We start from the raw sequence: 22955 nt of genomic DNA, 5'->3' as shown, positions 1-22955 counted from the left end.
ATTGAATTTACAGACATTTACAGTATTATGGTTGGCCTCTACTTTTTAATGTAATTGATAACTTGAATAAAGTGAGCATACAATAAAATAATATTTTACAGGCAGACTGTGGAGGACTTTGTCATTGAATTTTTCTGGTATTTGAATTCAAGTCAGTGGATATCATATGCCAACACATCAGGGGCGGCTCGTGCTATAGGAATGCAGGACTGCAGCCCCCACCTGTCAAAATAAATTGAACCACTGTAGAAAATAAAAAATAAAAAAAATTCATGAGTCCCGGAACGGAACTCCACACATACGTGCTTAGTTACTGACTGCTGTATTAGGCAGTCCAGAACTCCACACACACATGCATGTTTAGTTCCTATACTCCAGACTGCTCTGTTAGGTAGTCCGGGTAGAGAAGGAAGGGAACTCTGCCCTGCCAGCCCAGATGTCTGTGCAGTGATGACCGCACAGACCGGAAGAACAGCGGACTGCATTGTCCACAGCCTGGAAGCTCCAGCCTACTCATGTCTTGCGGGGAAACCCAGAACAGCCTACACAAGCTTCTACGGAGGACATAGCTGCCATGGAAGATCAGGCTGCTTGCAGGGCAGATTCAGGCCACTACAGAGGACTTAATAGCTGCCATGGAGGATCGGATCTGCTGGAGGCAAGTATTGTGTGTGTGTGTGAGTGTGTGTGTGTGTGTGTGTGTGTGTGTGTGTGTGTGTGTGTGTGTGTGTGTGTGTGTGTGTGTTACTAAAAAACTGTGTAACCTCATCAGAATGTATTTATTTGCCAAAATAAAATGTCTGCAGTTGCAGCAGATTCAAACTCAGTTTAATGTATGTGTACATTTCTTGTGATGATTTACATTTTTTTTTTGGCTTCCTTGCAGTTGATAGTCTTTATTATGATCTAGTGATCTCCCATGGTTCTGGAAGAAGAATGTCCTTGGTTAAAATTAAAAAAACATATGCAGCTGCTTTTTATTTTAGTGACTTTTAAGAGCGCACTTCTGCAGCCTTATTCACACAAACAGATATATGGGTTAGGAAGTACTGTGAACTTTTAAGATGCACAAGCAAAATATAAAAAGAAAAGCTGTTGCTCATTGGAAGCTGCAAATTAATACTTTTTTGATTTGTGTGATTGTATATAACTTAAATAAAGCAACCTTTGCTTGCAAACTGACACTAAAGTTTTTGTTTTAAGTAACTATTAAAAATGTTTAGATGTAGGGCAGCAGATAAGCCTATGTTAGATTTTCAGAATTCCCTTTACAATATCTTTTTCTGAACGATTATGACAAGCCATCTCACCCTTGGTTCATATTTTTGTAATTTAGACTGTTATCTGAAGTTAATTTCTTTGAAGAATGTCAGTAAAACGTTTGCATAAAAAAGTATACATTTTACTCTCTGAAGAACAACACAATTATTGTAATGCTGGCAATTTTCATACAGTTACACAATGTAAAGTAAAATAATAACACAATTTTGTACTAGAAGCCCAACAATACTAGCCTAAATAATGTACTTGCTTTGCCTTTAATGATAAAATGAACAATCAGTTAAGCAATGTAATATTACTTTTCATATCCCACTAGACTTGCTTTATACACTTCCCACATATATTTCTGAATTCAAGTTCTGATTTATTTATTTCACAGCTCTCATGATATGACCGAGCTGTGGATTTCTATATTTTTGAATGAATAATCATTTCCTTTCATCACCTTTGACCTGTATCACAAGGTCAGTGGTATGAGAGGTAGCACATTCACCGTTGATGCAGAAGGCTTTGGGTTCTGTTCCCATCCCAGGTAGAGTTACTGAAGCACTGTAGTGTAGCATATAGGGGTACTGCACTCTTGAGTATGCTGTCTATTGCATGAAATGTAAACCCAAGGCCCCATCTGCTTGAGCTCAGGTTATATAAAAATCCCATGGTATTTATCAAAAAGAATAGGTGAAGCTCTCCAATGCCCTGGTTATATTTCCACTAGTAGGCTTGAACCCTGTATTTTGGGCCTAGGTGGCGAGACCCTGAATTCCCTACCCACCACCATTTGTAAAAAAAATTTGCAGAATTTTGCCTCATATTTGTTCTGTTCTGTTCCTCATAAAATCTGTGGTTTCTGTATTTTTGTGTCTTTACAAAATTAGTAGTTTAGTGGTGCAGTGGTAGCATTGTTGTCTGATAACTATAGATTCTCTGCTTTGATTCTTGACTGGGGTGCTTTCTGTGTGGAGTCTGTATGTCCTCCCTGTGTTTGTGTGGGTTTGCTCTGGTGTTCTCCCATCTGACAACAACTTCTGTTTCTCCCTGGGCCTCTGCTGAAAATTGGCTTTTGTTCCAAGTCAGACTTTCCTGGTTAGCAAATGTTAAATAAATAAAAATGACAAGCATTTGAATTTCAGACTTCATATTCTTAAGAAAGTACATGGTAACACAAAACCTTTTATTCTAGCAATGTTCTGTTGATAACATTAATATTTGAAATGTGGCACTGTTTTGGGGCTGTGTTCCTCCATTATTGACTTTGTCCAGGTTTTTTGCACTGAGAGGTTGAGAGCTATGTTGAGAACTGAATTCACTGAATATGTTTAGGGAGCTGTATTCCCCCATAATTGGCTTTGTCTAGGTGTTTTGCGCTAAGAGGTTGAGAGTTATGGTGAGAACTGAATTCACTAAATGATAGCCATTTAAGTTTCAGTCTACATGTCTTTCCAGAAACAGTTGATTTGACATAGTGGTGTGTTTTTCTGACTGTTGTGCACAGGGTCCAGGGTTCATGACTTAGCAGTAAAATGCATGATGGAAACACTGCATTTTATTCTAGCAACTTTCCAAGATTATACAAGCAATGTTTAAAATGTGTCCCTACTTTTTCAGCTTTTGTCCCCCCCCCCAATAAATTTTGGCTTTTTCCAGATTTCTTGTGTTTCAAAGTTGAGAGATACAGTTGAGTGTCAAGTGGATTTTACAAGTTGCAGAGAGCTTGAAGAGAAGTTTAATGCTGCTTATGCTAAGGCTGTGTATATTGTTACTCGCACAACAGGTAGTGTACTTGCTTCTTATGCAGAAGGCAGTGGGTTCTACTCTCACAGTCTATAGATGCATTGGTGATACTGTACTGTGTTGTACTTTTAAAGGGGGTGGATGCTGCAGTACTGAGAATGTCGTCTTTGGTGGAGATACCTAGTGACGATGAACCTGTTATCAGTTTGCCATCCATTCCCTATTGCAATATTACTAGCTTATCATTTTTATTGCAACATAGGCAATTTATTCCTCAACGGCAACAGGCACTTTATTTGTAGATGAAACAATGAAATATAAAGTTATTTGCTAGCAGCAACCTCTTCATTAGTTACAGATCTCTTTAATGTGAAATTATTTAGATTACTTTTACTTCTGCAGAGATTGTGCATATTTACTGATACTGGTGGATTGTAGAAGTTTGAGTAGACTTTTATGATGGAAATGTTCTGAACTGGGCAGTTTTATCATTATTAGTACATGCATTTTGTTTTATTGTTTACTGGAAAAATGTTCAAAACAATACATTTAAAATGCCCTCTAACAGCTGTACTGTATTATACGAGGAATATAATTTAATACAATCAGGAAGGTGTTTCAAAGAACACATGTATATTTCCTGTGCAAGGGGCATATGATTTGAAAACAGCCCAAAGTTAATCTTTATCTGCTACTGGCCAGATGTATTTTTTTTTTAATGTGGATTTCAATGCTGTTTAAATGAATGTGAATTTCAAGGGCAGAGAAGTTTTAATGCTAAGTCTATTTTCATTGTGAGACTGCATTGCTTTGTTTAGTAGATTTCTATTAGTGTTTGCGCTGTAAAATGTAAAATAAAACTTTTAAATGGAATCCAAATCATCGTAGAAGTAAAGCAGTATGCACATTACAGCTTTTATGGTAAATGTGGTGAAATAGCCAAGTTATGGTACATTGGATTGGAATAGCTGCAGGGGGGAGGACCCATTCGACCATGATTTTGTGAGGAGGGGAATGGTGGCAAACTCAGACAGCCCCGGCTGAACTATACCTCTTAATTGTCCAGATTTTTGCAGAATGAATAGATTTTTGCTTCTTATTTTTGGTTTGTTCCTCATAAAATTTGTGGTTTTCTGGCAAATCATTTAGGAATGAAGTCACTAAGTAATGACAGATATTGAGTTTCAGACTTCATGCTCTTCAGAAAAATGCATGCTAAATCAAGACCTGTTGTTTTGTCAACTGACTATGTTTATACAAGAGCAACTTTTAGTACTGTTCATATGTTCCCTCAATATATTTGGCCTTGTCCAAATTTCCTGTGCTAAGAGGATGAGAGTTACACTCAAATAAATCACTTTATAGAATTAGGTATATCCAAACCTCTCAAATGTCCCTGATTTTGGCTCAAAATGTTGCTCTCCCCCAATAATCCCTCTGCAAAATGGCAAATTTTGAAGAAAACGTGGAGGGTTTACAATTAATAAATAATTGTAATGATCAGTTATAGATTACTTTTAATTTCAGAAATGCATGTAGATTCTCTTATTTTCTCAGCTGCTCAAGTTAAAAGTACTAATATTAAAAGTGTCCCTTCTTTGACAGGTTCCCAGCTGTATTGTGTGGGTATTTTATATTTTTGCATCACATTTTTGGTCTGTTTTTCATAAAATTCTAGTTTTCTCATAAATTAGTGGCAAATCATTAAAGATTGAAGTTGGAAAATAATGCCAGATATGAGTTTCAGATTTCATACCCTTCAGAAAATTCATACGAATGCAAGACTAACTATTCTATTATCTTCCTAAGTTTATAAGAGCAATATTTAAAAATTGCCCTTATTTTGGGAACTTTATCCCACTTCTGTTTATGACTTTGTCCAGATTTCTTGCTCTGAGGCTGAGAAATATGGCAAATGTATCAGGGCCATCACCGTCAGCCAGAGACATTTAATTGTGACATACTTGTTGCACCCCACTCCCCCACTTAGTGACTCTGGATGTGTCCAAGCAAGGCAAGGAGCAGTTATGCAGTGTAAGTGTGAAGAGTATCCCCACCATCCAAGGTAGATACAAGTACTACAGTGGCTTTTCATTTGTCCTTGATGTTGAAGAATATTCTGGTTTTCTGTCATATTTTTATACTGTCAATTTATGCTTCTTATTCAGAAAATGCATGTCTTTGCAGTGCCTGTTGCTTTGTGTGTGTAGCAATGCTTTAATGATCATCAGGTAAGTTTGTCTGAGACTGTAAGATGCAAGTAAGCTTCAATAAGCGTGCTGTTAAAGAATTACCAACACTGAAAGCCTTTTTGTTGTTGCCATGCAGAAAATATTTACATAATTAGATAGCTTATAAGCCTTAGGTATTGAAATGCATATGACAGAATTTATAATAAAGGACAGGATTACAGTATTTTCAGAAGCTCATTACATTTGTTGGAGACTTCAATCATCTTTGCGGGCTTTACCTATAAACTAAATAGAATGCTAGTCTATCATGTGTGGTCCATAACATGTGCAGTAATTCATTAAGCAATTTATCTTGAGCTTGTTTCTTGTTTGCAGTTCATTTTTTACTTTGATCATGTTTTCCCCATGAAATAAGTAGATAGTTGTTGTCAGGCAGCAGGTCATTTTTGGATAAGAAACATTTTTACAAGTGGGGGTGTTGCTACTTTCAGCATGTTACTTGGTACTTTTATAAAGCTAAATATAAATTGCAATTAGAACTGTAGTGCAAGGAGAAGTGGTTTGAGTTGAGTGCTGCTTGCTTTTTTATACCTGATTTTGACTGGCATTCCAGTAATGTATTTAAAAAGTAATTTATTTTTTCAAGCCTCACAACCTTTTTGTTTCCAACTAAATATTAAGTAAGCTATCATGAAGCCAATGCATTGAACTATTTGTTTTATTCTCCACTTCATTTTGTCATGATTGGACTCTCATAATGATGGTTTGGCACCCAGGGCAGCATATTTAATTAAAGTCCCAGTTTTTGAGCACAGCCACACCCCTTTCTAGTTGGCCACACCCTTTCCCATTGGCCCCACCCATTCAGCTGTCTCCTGCAGCCCCCCTTTGATTTGAAGTCACCAGCCACCACTGCAACACATTCTTATACAAGTTTAGAAATGTTGTACTGAATGCTGTAACATTGTCTATAAAGTGTTAACTATGGTTTAACCTCCAGAGTATCTGGTAGTCTTATAGCAATGATGCATTATCAGGGTGTAGTTTATCATGTGTTTTCACAATTAGACAATGGCTGAAATAATAGAATAAGAAATAGCGTCTTTGGTGTGTCCTACAATGCAGTAACAAACATTTGCAGTTAAAAACATTATGGGCCGGATTCACGAAAGCTTGCCTAAGTCTAAGAGTAGAGTAAGACTCCAGACAGCCAATATGTCTGCTGAGCGATCCAGGAACAGCCGGCAGGGGCGTGCATGAGAGCTCCTAAAATGACTCTTGCATGGATAGTGTTAGGTTATGCAAATTACCTCATTTGCTGCTGAAAGCTATGCAAATTAGGTAAATTTGCGATCCAGGAAACACTAACCTGTCCGAATAAGAGTAGTGTTATTTGTAGAAATGTACTCCGTTGGTAACTGAGTACCATTCTGCAAATAGCAAAACAGAGCAATGACAGCTCCAAATAAAGGATGCATCCAGTTGAGGAAGCATGCCAATGGCCAAATATAAGGCCATTGGCATTTATATGTGTTGCAAAATAATAAAAAATATTTTTTCCCCGATCTCCGATGTTTAAGCGTAGCGCAGCACCTCGCAAACGTGCTTTGCTCTAAAAGCCAGAAAAAAAAAATAAAAGCCAAAAATAGGCATTTTATTAAAAATATCCATCTGCCATGCAGGTGAATGGCAGGCTGAAGACAACATGGCTACTGAGTAGTGGTTGCTAAGGGGGGAAGCTCAGTCTGAGAGATGTAACCAAGCATTGGTAGGCAATCCTATGCAAATGAGTATAAGGATAGTGAATCCCAATTTTCCCTGCCATGTGAACCATGTCCCTAGAGGGTAAGAGTAGGATTAGGGGAGTAACAGAGTAGAAGATAGGTGACATCATGAGGGGGTATGTATCAAAGACTGTAAACTTATTGGAGCAGAGTGGCATGTGTTTGCTGTGAGTTACTCAGGACTGGAAGAGGCGTGTCTACAGTTGTCTGAACTGAAATCCAGAAACCGAAGGTGTACGCCGTGGCTACCACCAAAGTTTCTTGCAAAGATGCTTACATTGTGTCTGCGCGCGTGTGAGTGCCTGTAAACCCATCTAAGCCTGTGTGCACATGTGTATGCACCCGTGTAAGCCTGTGTAAGGCTGTCTAAGCCTGTGTGCGTGGATGTGCATCCGCCTAAGCCTGTGTAAGCCTGTGTAAGGCTGTGTGCACGCATGTCTGCTCGTGTGCGCATGTTTGTGTGGTGCTGCCCCTGTGGAAACAGAAAGGGAAAAGGAAGGAAAAGTAGTAGTAGGAAGTTAACCAAGGAGAAGTAGCAGAGCTGCCAGGTGAAATCAATCAGAATCAGCCAATTACACATACAGTACACTAGCCCAGCCCAGCCCAACACTTAAATCTCTGCAAACAACATTCCCCATGTTTTATTCAGAAACACTGCAACACTGCAGTATACAAAGAGAAATGAAAACTTAAAAAGCTTAACTGAGACAAAAAAATGTTTGGGGTTGCCATTGCTATTATAAGGCAACATGTGCAAGATGCTGAGGGTGGTGCCATTGCGAATGTTGCTGAGCAACCCACAGTGAGGAGACGGAGAAGAGTGTACAGACCCAGGGTAACCTACCAGGGGCTACATGAGCTGGAGATAGTGGAGCGCTATAGAGTGGACAGAGAGCTCCTGCAGCAAATTGTTGAGCTGTGCAGGCCACGCATCACACACAGAACCAACAGAGGGAAACCCATCCCAGTGGAAACCAAGGTATGTGTTGGCCTAAGAATACTAGCAACAGGTACCTTCCAGAGACCAACTGGTGATATGATGGGGATTTCACAGGCATCAGCATCCAGGGTACTGCACCAGTTCCTGAATGCCATGTCAGCACATGTCAGTGATCATGTATATTTCCCCAATTCCCATGAGGTATTGGGCAGCAATATGCATCTCTTCCAGCAAATAGCGGAATACCCAGAGGTAGTGGGTGCAATTGACTACACGCACATACACATCAAAGCACCAGCCTGTGAGCGGGAAAGGCCTACATCAACCGCAAGGACTTCCACTCCATCAACTGCCAGGTCATGTGCAATGCCCAGGGCATAATACTGAATGTGTGTGCTGGCTGCCCTGGAAGCTACCACGATTCCCATATCTGGCATCTGACACAGCTGTACTAGACATTTGCCAATGGGGACATCCCTGATGGTCACCTAGTGGGGGATGCTGGATACGCACTGGAGCCATGGCTGATGACACCCATCAGAAATGCACACACACCTGAACAAGAACTCCATAATGAGGCACTTGCACAAACACGAAATGCAATTGAGCATGTGTTTGGGATGCTCAAGTCATGGTTTCGGTGCCTGGACACATCTGGTGGAGCCTTGCAGTACTCACCAACTACATGTACCCAAATTGTCATGGTATGTGCCATGCTACACAATATGATCCTGTGAAAACAGCTGCAGCAGGAACAGCATGGGGCAGGGCCAAACAGCCCCCCACAATTGCCAAGGCCTGCACAGGCACAGCGTGACTCAGAGGAGGAACAACCTGAGCCTGCCCCAATAGGCAGAAGGAGGCATGCCCAGTATGCCTTGGCCTTGGCAAAGAGCCAACGCATAGCACTTACACTGGTTCAGTAGGAACCCTGGAAATGATACCTCTCTCTGACTCGCACATAAAATAAAAGGGATGCCTAACTTGACACTACCTGTTTCCAAACATGTATAGGGAGTGTAGTATGTGCATCCAACATAGGCAGCCCTACAGCACCACCGGAGGCATGATTGCCATGTTTTAAGCAATATACAGCAGTGCTAAGCAGCATTTACCAATATTTAGTATATGTAAACAAAATTGCCCATGCTAACTAGCGCACTGTTGGGCAACGTTGAGCAATGTTGGGCAAGGTCAGGCAAAGTCGAGCAAAGTCAGGTAAACATGCTCATATTTGCTTTACTGTTCCTTAAGCAGTCTGGTCTGCCCAGCATGAAAATAAAAAAATAAAAATTAGTGACAGGGCTCGAACCCAAGATACTGTGCACTATAGTCACAGTACTGAACCACTAAGACACGATAGCATTTCAGTGGCACAGACACAGCAGGACAATTGTACAGTAATGTAAACACAAAGAAATGCTGTATCATGTCCCTAAAGAGGCATATGGGTAACCTCCCCCACAGGCCAATGTAGACAGAGAACATCAGGCCAGGTGGTGTGATGTGGGTTGTGTAGGCTATGAAGTCACAATCTAATATACGTGACATTGGACGCTAGGATCTGTAGCACAGTAGTATGCCTCAAGCCAGTATGATAGGCAACAGTACAGACTGAAATGGTGTACCATACATAGCAGTGCAGGCATAGCAAATGTGTATAAGTGTAAGGTGAAACCCTCATCCTATGTATACCCACAGTAACAATCAGGTGTGCCCCTGGGTAGAAATGTACAAATAATAGCTGTCCGCCCGTATGTAGAAATGTTGATAAGTCTATGCAAAGTGTCTCATGGAAGCCCTGCAGGCACAGCATGATCCCTGTTGATCTATGACACAAAGGTGAGCCCTGCTGTAAAAATACAACTTGATTTTCCATACACATATAGTATAAATGTCTATACCGGGCATGCTCTCACAATCCAACAAATGTAGTGGATTTCATTCAGCATCACACTGAAAGGTCATACTGGGCATGCTCACACACAAAGAAACAAAGCAAATGTCAGGCAGCAACATACTGAAAGGACATACTGGGCATGCTCACACACTCAGGCTAAATACAGATGTGATAATAAGGGCTCTATGGACAAATGTGGATAGTCATCTCTACTTCCAGAAACACATTCACAAAGTGGTCAGAAAACCAGGCTATGTGTTCACACAAACTGCCAAGGTGTGTGCATGTAGGTCAAAGGAGGTTCCCACTACTCAGCAGTCATCAGACCCATCAAAGAGTACCACCACACACTTGCGATGAATCTGACCAGGCACATTCAGCAGCCAGAAAGACCACTGAAGTACCTTAACAAGAGGATTACTGGCCTCAAATAGTTGCCCCATGCAACAAGACTGAATGTAACCCAATCTGTGTTGCATATTGTCTACTCAGGAGATCTCTGCCCAACAGACAGGTCCATGTCATGGCTACACTCAGATCTGTTCTGAGTTACAGCTCAATGGCACTAAATATACAGACCCAACTGATACTGCCAACACCCTGGAAGATAGGATCAGTGTTAACTTTACCCCCCTCTCACCAATGAAAGAGCACATCTCTATAATGGAAGACTGCAAAGTTGCTGTCATCACAGCTGCACAGGTAAAAAACACTCTCCAAAGCCAGTATCACAGCAGCCATGGGACCAGATAACTTTCCAGGCTGTGTAGTATCTACTTCCCTGAAGTAAACTTTAACATGGAAGGTCTGTGGCTACTGAAGTTCCCAGAGGACTGCAAACTAGGAGCCATAATTGTAAACACTAAAGATGTGGACATCCTACAAAAGGGCCTCTCTGAGACAGATGGCTGTTGTCAAAGCCATGGGCTCTAGCTCAATGCCAAAAGGTGCATTATCATCCCCTTTGTTAAAAACTCTGTAGCCAAGAACTACAACATAGGTGGTAGTATAATTTACACTGAAAGTGTGACAATAGACCTTGGGTCACAGGTGGACAGTAGACACAGCTGTGATAATCACATTCCCACAGTAGTCAGGAAACCCTCCTATGTGGCACACCTCATCACAAAATGTGTCTCATGCAGAATAGAAGAGGACATTGTTCCCCTCTACTCATCACTCTCTAGAACTATAATAGAATACAACGCCACTTTTGCTATGTACCTCACAAGACAACTACAACAACTGGAAAGCCTGCAGCAATGCCTCACAAATAGCATTAGCAGCCTGAAATACATGCCATACACAGACCATCTCAAAAGGCTTCATCTGTACTCCCTTGCATATCGTCTACTTAGAGGTGTTCACTGCCTAACATACAAAGCTATGTCAGACACAGAGCTGTTGGACATGCTCCACGTAAAACACTAACAATCCCTCTGACCTTCGGACCCAAAACCACAAGTGAAATACAAAAGGAAGGGGTTACCCATTTACCTTATGGATACCCACACCTTCAGGTTAGTGGCACAGCATGAGGCCTTGGAGACCATGCAAGTACAACTAACATTGGGCAAAGCTGCTCATCAGATTGTAGCCTGCTACAGATCACGTACCTTGTCTCAGAAACCTCACTCGGTATTCCTGAGAACAGTGGAAAATATAAAGGTCCTATCAAACACCATTATATGAGGAGATTACAACTACCCAAACATTGAGTGGGAGAATAACTTGTGTACAATGTCCTTTGCCCAATGTTTCCTAGAGTTTAAAAAACTCTAACACCCTGGAACAGCTGGTCACCATGCTCACTAGAGGTGACGACATACTGGACGTGATCATCACCAACATGGGGTACCAGTGTTCCACAACAGAGATAAACCCCTTGCTGATAATATCAGATCATAAAGTAGTCACACTGGACATCCACATCCTGCCCCCCCACCCAGTCAATGAAACCACTGTGAAGACATTTTTAAAAGCAAACTGCACACTTCCCAAGACCAAAGTGGAACATTCAGCGTTGCGGGTGACATGTCCGACTCCAAGCCAGTCACAAATGGCATCCCACAGGTCTTGGTCCTGTGACCCCACCTGTTCAGTAGATACTTTTCAGAGGTACAGGCAAGCACAGGAGGAGTATGGCTGAACAGGTTTGCAGATTTGCAGGTTTGCAGATGACTGCTAACTGTGGTCCATAATCGACTCTACGGCTGACACAGACATCCTCCAGAAGTGTCTTACAGAGACTGATACCTGGTGTCAAAACAATGCCCTCAAGCTGAATGCCAAAGAATGCATAGTCATCCCCTTTGGGAAAAACAAAGTGCACACAAATTACCACATAGGTGGTAATCCAGTATGTACGGAGAAAGTCATTATGGCCCTGGGGACACAGGTAGATAGTAAACTCCCCTTTCATGATCACATGGCCAAAGTGTTCAGACATTCTTTCTATGTAGCCCACCTAATGTCACCTAATGTAACCCACTTTGTATAGTCTGATGATGTCACCATCCTACAAATATACCTGTGGAAAATAGAGCTGCCAGTAATGTGTATAGCACGTTGTGTTAATGTGTACTCCACTAGTGTTGTGAGGTAGGGGTTTGAATCCTGCAGTTGGCACCTGTGTGTGTGTGTAGTAGCCTTGGAGAGGAGCAACATTTTACTAGAGTAGTAGAACACCTTACAAGTGGTATACTTATCTTTGTCAAGTCTGATGATGTCACCATTCTACAAATATACCTGTGGAAAAGAGGCATCCCAGTAATGTGTATAGCATGTCATGTTAATGTGTATTCCTCTAGTATCATGAAGTAGTCAGAGAGGGGTTTGAATCCTGCACTTGACATGTTTGTGTGTAATTACTTTGGAGAAGAGTAGTAGAACACCTTACAAGTGGTATACTTATCTTTGTCAAGTCTGATGATGTCACCAATCTACAAATATACCTGTGGAAAAACGACATTCCAATAATGTATATAGCACAACGTGTTAATGCATACTGCTCTAGTGTCATAAAGTAGTTGGGTAGGGTTTTGAATCTTGCACTTGACAACTGTGTTTGTGTGTAATCACCTTGGAGAGGAGTAACCTTTTTGTAGAGTAGCAGAACACCTTAAAAGTGGTATACTTATCATTGTCAAGTCTGATGATGTCACCATCCTACAAATATACCTGTGGAAAACAAAGACCTCCCAGTAATGTGCATAGTGCATCGTGTTGATGCATATTCCTCTAGTATCATGAAGTAGTTAGGTAGGGGTTTGAATCCTGCACTCAGTGAGTGTGTGTGCTCTATGTGTGTGACACTGTTGGTCAATGTGTTGTGGGTTTTGCTTTTACTACTGTATGACATATCAGTATGCATTGCACATGTGAGGTAGCTGTGTGGCAAATACATATACGTACGTTACCTAAATTATTGCATGTGTGGGAACCCTGCTTTCTCCAAGAACACAGCTGTCATCTTTGCCAGACTGTGCTGCTGCTTCCCAGACCGTAGGTCACATCTGTATGCTTGTGACAAGGCCAGCCACTGCAGTGATCCCTGGCCTAGGTTATCCGTGTCACATGCACTCATTATGGTTTCTATTGAATTGTGTGAGTGAGGGTTTATGGCCGAGGTATATGTCAGACCTGTTCAAACGCAGCAAAGTCTGTCAATGATGACTATTCATTATAGGTGTACAACAACCTTTGTGGATATGCATGCAGACCCCTTATTGCTTATGTGATCCACCGAGGGATTTCAAAATACCTTAGGAAATGTGATTATCAAAGGAGAGATGATGTAACACTTGGTTGCATGTACACATCGGTACCTGTTCATCATATTGGTGGCTACTAATTATGTGGTACTGTGGGGATACTATGTTCCATAAAGGTGGATGACTATGCTTAGTTTAGCTTATAGCTTTACAGCATGGGTTTGACAACAGGTATCTGTCTGTATGATACCCTTGTGGAGGATGTGTGTGTCATCTGGAGAATGCATTATAGGCCACAGTATGCATTACCAGACATGGACGGACATATCCCTACTGTGATTGCTTGTACCTAAGAGAGCTATATGCCAAACAGGAGTGGTCTCAGTAATGGGTGCAGGTGAATACCACTGGTTACTGGCATAGTATAGTACCTGAAGGATCCAAATGTTGCTGTGTGTCCTACATCTGTGTGTCAGTTGTCAAGACATCATCTAACAATTGGTTATGGTCAGGCTGTTGAAGTTATATATACTACCAGAATGCAAAACAATGACAGATAGTAACAATATCACCCACAGCACAGTGTCAAACCATGTCATACACACATGTGTAGTCAGGTTCCTAAATGTGTGTAGTACAATGCTTACTGGCCACCAATAGAAACTATGGAGTGTTACTGTGTAATACCATGTCACCCTGCCCATGTGTCCACTATGCACGTACATGCAGACAGTGCACCTCCACCATGTTCACAAATGTACACCTGCAAATCTGTGCTACACACATCCCAAACATACTGTCCACTCTCTAACACATGCTGCCAATACTACACACATCAGCCAAGTGGCACGTGGGCAGACAATACACTATTTTTAACTAACACTGGTGTAAACAATACTACAATGACAATCATAGCTTTAATGCATCATGCCTGCTCAGCTACACCTTCAAGCATATCATTACACTCTACTGCTGACAACATGGTAACATTGCTATACTGCTATAAAGTCACCCTGTGCATCAGCACCATGGTAGCCTGTTCCTGCATCGATGTTACAGATGACAGGAGGTGGCACAGGTTTCATCATATGCACAGGGTGTGTTGTTGGTTTGCCAGAGGCCTACAGTGAGCCATCCAATTGACATGTATGTGTGTGTGTGCGTGTGTCTGCATGTGTGTGTGTGAGGGGCAAGAGTACTGCTATGTTCCAATGTTGATGTAATGTGTGCGGGTATGTGTTAGTCCTAGGTGTCTGGTTTATGTGTGTGTGTGTCTGCATGCACACAGTTCCACCATGTGGCTGCCATATACGAGTATTTGTGGGACAGCCACAGACTGTACCTGGCCACGGATACGGTACCTGTGCCTGCAAGGGTGCTACTGACACTATCAGGTACTAAGCCAGACTGGGTACTATCCCCAGAAGTAGATGGATGTACACTGGACCCAGGTCCATGCTGGGACTGTCCAGAGCCACGTGCACGTGGTCTTCTAGGATGTTCTATGGACAGTCCACCCCCAACATTGCTGGGGCTGGTACTGGCACTATGGGAGCGGCTGTGACTTGAGGGACGTCCGTGGCGACTGACAGCTGCTGATGTTGCTGGCATATGTCCACATCGACGACTCAACCATCCTGCACTGTCCTGACACATGGACATGACATTGCGGAGGACATCTAATGTCTCTCCCCAAAGTCTATCAGTGACCTCAGTGTAATTACGGATGGCACCTGCTAGGTCACGGATACTGTCAATTATGGTGGTGTCATGTGCCCTCTGTGCCCTTAGTCCCTGTCTGGTGTACCATTCCATACGTGCCTGTGCCTCCATGACAGCCTGGAATATGCGTGAGGTTGTAAGACCTGTGGCACATCTGCCAGTGGCATGATGAGCAGCAGTGCTCCAACGAGAACCCTTGGACATCTGCCTATGTGGTACCCTTCCAGACATCTGGGTATGGCTGCTGTGTCGGGATGCATGTGCCATGGATACCACACTGTCCTGTCCAATACTGACTGTACGCTGTCCCTCAGCTAAGGGCATTGGTGATGGATGTATTGGCAGTATGATTATGTGCATGGATGGGGTGGACACTTGTGTACTGTCGATTGGTGGCCCAACGACAGACCCTGGCAAACATGCCTGTGCCTCAACACACCTATCATCATCATCACTATTTTGCTCAGTGACATTAGTTTCCCTGCTGCAGTGAACCAGCCCAAAGTCAGCACCTGTGAGAGGAAGACAGGAAACAAACTTTACGACCTGTACATGATGTCGGCATACATCAACACATGAACACATGCACACATGCACACATGAACACATGAACACATGCACACATGAACACATGCACACATGCACTCATGAACACATGCACACATGCACACATGAACACATGCACACGAACACATGAAGACATGCACACATGCACACAAATGCACTCCTCACTAAAACAGACACACACACACACACACACACACACACACACACACACACACACACACACACACACACCACCAGCAATCCAGAACATACTCAATAGCGGGTGATGGTGGGGTACAGTATCACAAGGCAAACAGTTATATCACACGTGTCAGCATGCAGGACGTGTGTTGCTCAACAGCATGCAATGCGGGTGTAGACAGCCCTTGCTAATAACAGTATACATGGCTTTGATGCATGTGTGTTGTTGTTCAGTGATTGGCCTCACCCTGGAACACAATGTGTACATGGACACAACATTGTTGTGCAAGTATTAAAAGCTCTGCAATGTCCTGTGCACCATCACTCACAGGTATACATACCATGGCTGGATGTGTATCTGTATGTCACATAGATATCCATTTCTGATTAGAGCATCTGTGTCTTTAGCAGATAATTGTGGACACAGGTTTAGCACATGCATGCTATCTATACACACAGGATGAGTGGTGCATGTATACCCGATGGAATACAATTGCTCAATATAGCCATTGTACAGTGGTTATGTTGAATGTAGGACATATTGTGGACATGCCAGTGCCAGCCATGCAATGGCATGCTACAACACAACTGCAACATTAAACATCACTCATACACAGTGTGTTTCATGTGACCTATATACTCAATAGCATTACAAGACATATATGTGTCACTTTGTACAAATGGTGATTGCTATGCATATTGTGTATCGCTGCATATGTTTGCACACACATAACATTGAGCTGCATAGCAGTTAATGCTATGTGTGGTACTGTGGTCACTGTAACTGGATGGGGTGTAGTACCATGAGCCATCATCATGCAGCATCATGTGGTCACTCAAGGTTACAAATGTGTGCTAGACCGGCACATACCATGCTGTACCAGAACTGCAGTACCATGGCTACATTCACCATTTCAAAGCCAGTTGTTACATGGGTTTGTATGGTGCCCAATAGGGGGCATTGCCTAACATGAATGTGTTATGTGTTGAAGAGTGTTGCACAGCCACATGAGAGGCATCTACCCCTCAGGTATATTATGTGTGCTGTGTGGATGACATTTGGGATACTGGAGTGTGACCTTACAGCGGGTGTCTGAATACATCATGTGTAGCATGTTAATGTGTACTGCGTATAACAAAGTTGTGTATGTTGTGTGCATGTGTATCAACTCTGCCTATCCAATGTCCACTACAGTGTTGCCACAATTGTGTGGGATGCTCTGTGTATTGTATGTGTTTTAGGTAGCTACCCACGTTATTGAGATGTGCATAGTCTCACAGCAAACATGCACAGCATGCATTATGCGTAGGTGTGATACGTGTACATGGCCTACACCTCACCTATGACATGCACATATAATTAGCAATATTAAATGTAGAACACACTCACCAGCATGGGTCTGCTGCCTTGCTGTCACACCAGAGGGACCTACAAGAATATGAGACAGTTTGTCAGTGGCAACAACTGTGGCATTGCTACTGTGTGTTTGCAATGTTACAGTAGTATAACAGTTGACAGTCACAGGCCTACAACTTATATTCCTAATTATTAGTATTGCACAACACTAGGCACCGCATCTTCTAACTACACAGTACACATCTCACATAAGCATGCTCAATAGAGGTAACAGTAGTCTACAGCTATGCCATGTTACCTGCATGCTCCATGTCAACTTGCTATTTGGCTCCGGCCTCCGTGATGATACATGTTACTTATTGTTGTTGTTGTTGGCCTGGAGCCACCTGGCTCAGGAGCAGCGCCTCCACTCTGGTGAGGGGGGGATGGATGGCTACCCCACCACCTGTGGCAAGCTGTTGTCTATGGATATCAGATGCACGCTGCCGGACATGTCTAATTAAATCACTGCAGTGATGGTGTACCTGCTCATATGTCTGGTTATGCATGCCTATGTCATTTACCCTACAGACAAGATCTTGCCACAGTGCAGTCTGCTCATGCTGGTCCTGGCTGGTTCTGGAGAACAGCAGGGCATAGTGCTACACCAGGCTTATCATTATCTGTTCCTCCTCTGCTGGGCTATAGGTGGGGTTACGATGGTAGGCCATGATCCTGGAAGACAATGAAACAATATGTGTGAGCAAGTCATGTGGCACACTTAATATTCTAAAGTACAGATATCAATTAACTGCCATATATAGCAACCTATTGGCTGTCAGAGGATACACACTTTCAATACCATATACAGTGCTCAGCCCACAACTGCCTGACAGTGCCTGGCACACTCCACATATCAAACCATGTTTTGCACAGCAACAAAGATAAACCAGTATGTACGACTATACAACAGTACATGGCACACTGTATGCGACACAATGCTAACCCCCGTGCTCATTTCTTTGAAAGAAAAGAAAATGGGGAGATAGGAAAGTGGTGAAAAAGGGGCACAAAGAGGGAAAGACAGTAGGGAAAACAGCTCGGGATGTGCAGGATGGGTGTAGGGAAGGTCCATAGCTGCCCATTTCTTTAACAGCAACAGCTGTGCATATACTAGTAATTTGGAGGGAACTTTGAAACTTTCCACCCCTGAGAGAGGGGTGAGGACAATTAAGTATGTTGTACTGCCAATTAAATTTCAGTTTATGTATCCAGCGGACATGTGTGCAAAATGGGCAGCTATGTATGGGGTAAAATTTTTTTGTGGGAGCAGATTGCCTATTTTTTTTTCAGGTGAGAGTGAAATGTGGGGTAGGAGAAGTAGGTATATTTTGGAAGGTAGGTTGGGGAGGTAAACAGACAAGACAAACAAGATGCATACAGGGGCAGAATTTGCCACATCGGGTGGGTGGACACCATTGACGGGGAAGGATGTTTGGAAATCGCAAGCCCATGAGCCCACAGATGGCAACAGTGGAACTGAGATCCCCACCCATGGGCAGTCACCACTGCACCTTCACAGCCCGGAGGGTGGCTGTGCTGGGGGCTGCATAGGAGAGGCAGGCTCACCCATGAGTCACGCCACTCTTGCCTCGAGCTGGCGTAGAGGATCAGCGACTGAATGCTCGATCTCCCTACGCACCACAGCCCGGATCATTTGGAGGGTGATAGGTGGCCCTCCTCCGGCCACGCTTGCATGGGGGGGGATGAGCCCCATCCCCTGCAGTGCTTCCACCTGAAGGTGGCACAGGACCAATGGAGGAGGAGGTCCCGGGCTGTGCAACGGACCTGCTGGTGCCAGGTGACATCGCCAGCTGAGGTGGGACAGGTGGGTCCGCTAGGACCAGCCTTCCCATACGTTCTATGTTTAGGAGGATTTAATGACAATATGGGTTAGTATTAGCCAACAGCATTCCAATTTAGTTGTAACAGCATACAGTAGTATTCCCATTAACCCAACACACCAGAGTTCCAACAGTTGAACAGCAAGCATAACACATGCATATATAGAACAACAGTGGACATCCCAACAGCATGCATGATTGATTGGTGGCAACAGGCCACCAAGATTGTGGTATGTGAACAGGGCACATGTATCAAAGTAAATGCAGATATCTATAAACCAATAGGACATGTGTCCCAACAAATGTTATGAGATTAGACATACCCATTGAGGTGTGGAATTGCATTGTTTATGCACATACAGTAGGGTGTAAACAGATACCTCCATTAATAACTTATATATATACTTATAGTTTACACTACATTCCTATTGACTGCAGTTATATATCCTCTACATGTATTATTACACTAGGCAATGTCCGTTAAATTGTGAAATGCGTTTTGCTAGTTCTTGATATACCTGACCTGTATCTGACATACAAACTGTCCTGGATGCGGATGTTACTGCTACATATTTATATATCTCATTTATATTTATATCTCTACATATCTGGATGTGTTCAGGTGACATTATCAGGTATATGTTAACAGCCCCCTACATTTCTAGCAGCACACTGACATTTCTGGGGAACACAATAACAAGCTACTCATGTGCCAGATTAACCTGTACATACCGGCCATGAACCGACAGTTGAGGACTGTATATATGCTTAACAGCTACTGGCACTCCCTTCATCCACTTTATATGGGCCTACCCATGTGTGGGTTGACTGCGCTTAATACAACAGTACTATTTCTATAATGCAAGGGTACAACAACATAAGGAAGAAAGTGACACGGACACACTCCAGGGATTATACCTTTATTAATTACATTACACACTTTTCTAGTTGCTCTCTCATTTATTTGATATATCAGTGCATGCAGAGGTCTTTTATTCAAGACATATACCTTTATTAATGGGTTACACCACCTTTTCACGCTGTCTCACTTATTTTATATAACAGTACATGCAGAGAAGTTATTCAACACTTATTATACCTTTATTAATGGGTTGCAACACTCTTTTTCAGGCTCTCTCACTTCTTTTATATGACAACACATGCAGAATTATTACTAACCTGCCTGATGGAGCAGCCTTAGCAGCCTATCTGCATAGGCTTGCTGATTCGCAGCACGGACACCTGCAGCTATGAAGTAAATGAAGGGATATTGAGACATACCTATCCATAATATAGACTAAAATAGCAATTCTTACATACTTCATTCCATGGCTACATACTCAGTAGTGGGGCATTTTCCATTTCACGGGCCTCCTGTATCCACTGGTTCAGTCGGTCCTCCTTGCGTCTCTTCAGGTCTGAGTAGTGGTGTTTGACCTGCTCACCAGTCCGAGGGACGCCTGTGGCACTGTTGAGATCATGTGCTAGATGGTTCCAGGCTTCTGCTTTGTAATCAGTGCCCTGAAACTGGCCCTGCAGGAGTCTTGCATCATGATGATGGATGAGGAGCAAAACCATTACTTTTGACTCCTCAATGCCCCGCCGTTGCGCTCGAAAACGAGAGCCCTCTCCAACAACAGCCATACTGTCTGCAGATGGGAGCTACAACCAGTTATGGCAATTATTTCCGCCTGTGGAGCTTAAATATGCCTCATTTCCTGCACTTATTTGTGATTGGCCGGTTTTGAAAAATCTCAGCTAAAAGCAAACCTGCTTAGCAATGGGTAAACTTCCATTGATATATATGAGTGTGTTGGAAATGCATCCATATTTAAAGCTATCATGGCTTAGTGGTTTAGTACTGTGATTATGGTGCACAGTATCCCGGGTTTGAGGCTTGTCATTGCTTTTTATTTTACTACTGGCCAGACCGGCTAGGAGGTGTGGCTGTGGTTAGCCGACTTTGCTCAACTGTGACCAACGTTGATCGACATTGCTCTACGTTGCCCAACGTTGTGCTAGTTAGCACGGTGCACAGCTCTGCGTGAACATGTTTTGTTTGCGCTAGTTGTCGCGATACCTAGCTCCACGCAAAGCCATTGCGCTAGTTAAAACAGTGCTAAGCTATGAGCAATTATACTTAACTGTGCTTAATACCACTAAACTTTGCTTAGCATTGATTCACATTGCTTAAGATAAGTTACTTATACATTTATCAGTATGCATGACCATTCCTCCTTCTTTTATATATATATATATATATATATATATATATATATATATATATATATATATATATATAAAATATCGTTCACTACCACATAGGCCATTTCAATGCATTTTACTAAAATCTAAAAGGTAACTGTCAGGAATTCTTTTTATACACACATTTCCTACAGAAAATAGGAAGGGGAGTAGCGGGAATCAAACCGGGAATGCCTCCTCTTTGTGCAAGGGCTGTACCACTATGCTGTTGGGCTTAATTTGCATATAAGTAGTTTATTATCCTCTTCGATGTCTACACTGCTAACTATAGCTAAGAAATGGGCAAACCCGCACATACACGTGCAAATACAGGCAGCTATATCAGGAATAATAAAAAAAAAAAAATGGAAAGCTTTACATTTTAAACTTGTACAGGGATTTAGAATGTGGGGAAATGTAGTGTTGGGTATGTAGACATTTGAGCAGACTCGCTCATTTCAGTTGACATTTGCAGTTTAGGCACTTGCAGGAGCGTGGATATTTGGACTGCTCGGCAGTCTGACATGCCCCCTGCACTCGTGCACGCTCCGTGTTAGCCTTAGAGTTGAGTCAGCGCGCCCTCATGAATATGCATGACGCTCTGACATCATACTCTTAGACTGCAGTTTCCATGTAAGACTTAGTCTTACACGGAGGATTAGTAAATCCCGGCCTATATCATTATATAAAGAAAAAAAATTTGGAGTTATATCATTTTATTAGTTATACTGTCCATCCCAACCCCATTCACATGGTAAACACAATATTGTAGCATTTCTAAAACTCCGTATAGCTGGTTTTATGGTCTGGAAATATACTTTTAGTACTGATATTTTACTGTGTGGTTTCTGAATGCATCTAACCTTTTAAAATGCTTTTTAAACAACTATCCTGTATAATCATCTGTTAGACAAGGAGCAGAAGTACATTACTTAAATGACTTGCACTTAGTTTCGTTTTGATTTTTTTAGGATTTGAGCAATGGAGAAAAAAAAACATGCATTACATTCCAGGGGTTGTTTTGATTATTAATATCACACTTTCTGTACCAAGATTATGTAATGGTCAAAGAGCAACTTACGTACAATTTAGAAGGAAAAAGTTAAACTGCTACCTATTTAAATGATTTTTTTTTCTTTAATATAGTTTGTTGATAAATGGTTATTCTGTTATGTTGGCTGTTGATTACGTTATTTATCAGTGCCATTTCCTTGAAGCGTGTTACAAGGCAGAAGTTAGATTGCAGTCATTATGGCTTGTAATGCCATGCTTATGTGGAGTAGTTATTGTCAGAGGCAAGTTGTTTCGTATTGTAAGTTTATACAATGCTTTTTTACAGATATGGTGTCCATATGTTTCTAAATGAAGTGTCTCATTCTTTTTCCATTTAGAAAATGGATTATATAATGATAGACTGAGTGACGTGCATTTAGGGAACTTAATCAAGCTGTTCCTTAAGTC

Source organism: Protopterus annectens, chromosome 1.part0, assembly GCF_019279795.1.
Source record: "Protopterus annectens isolate FY-2018-M chromosome 1.part0, PAN1.0, whole genome shotgun sequence".
NCBI lineage: Eukaryota > Metazoa > Chordata > Ceratodontiformes > Protopteridae > Protopterus > Protopterus annectens.
This window is presented reverse-complemented; position numbering follows the sequence as displayed.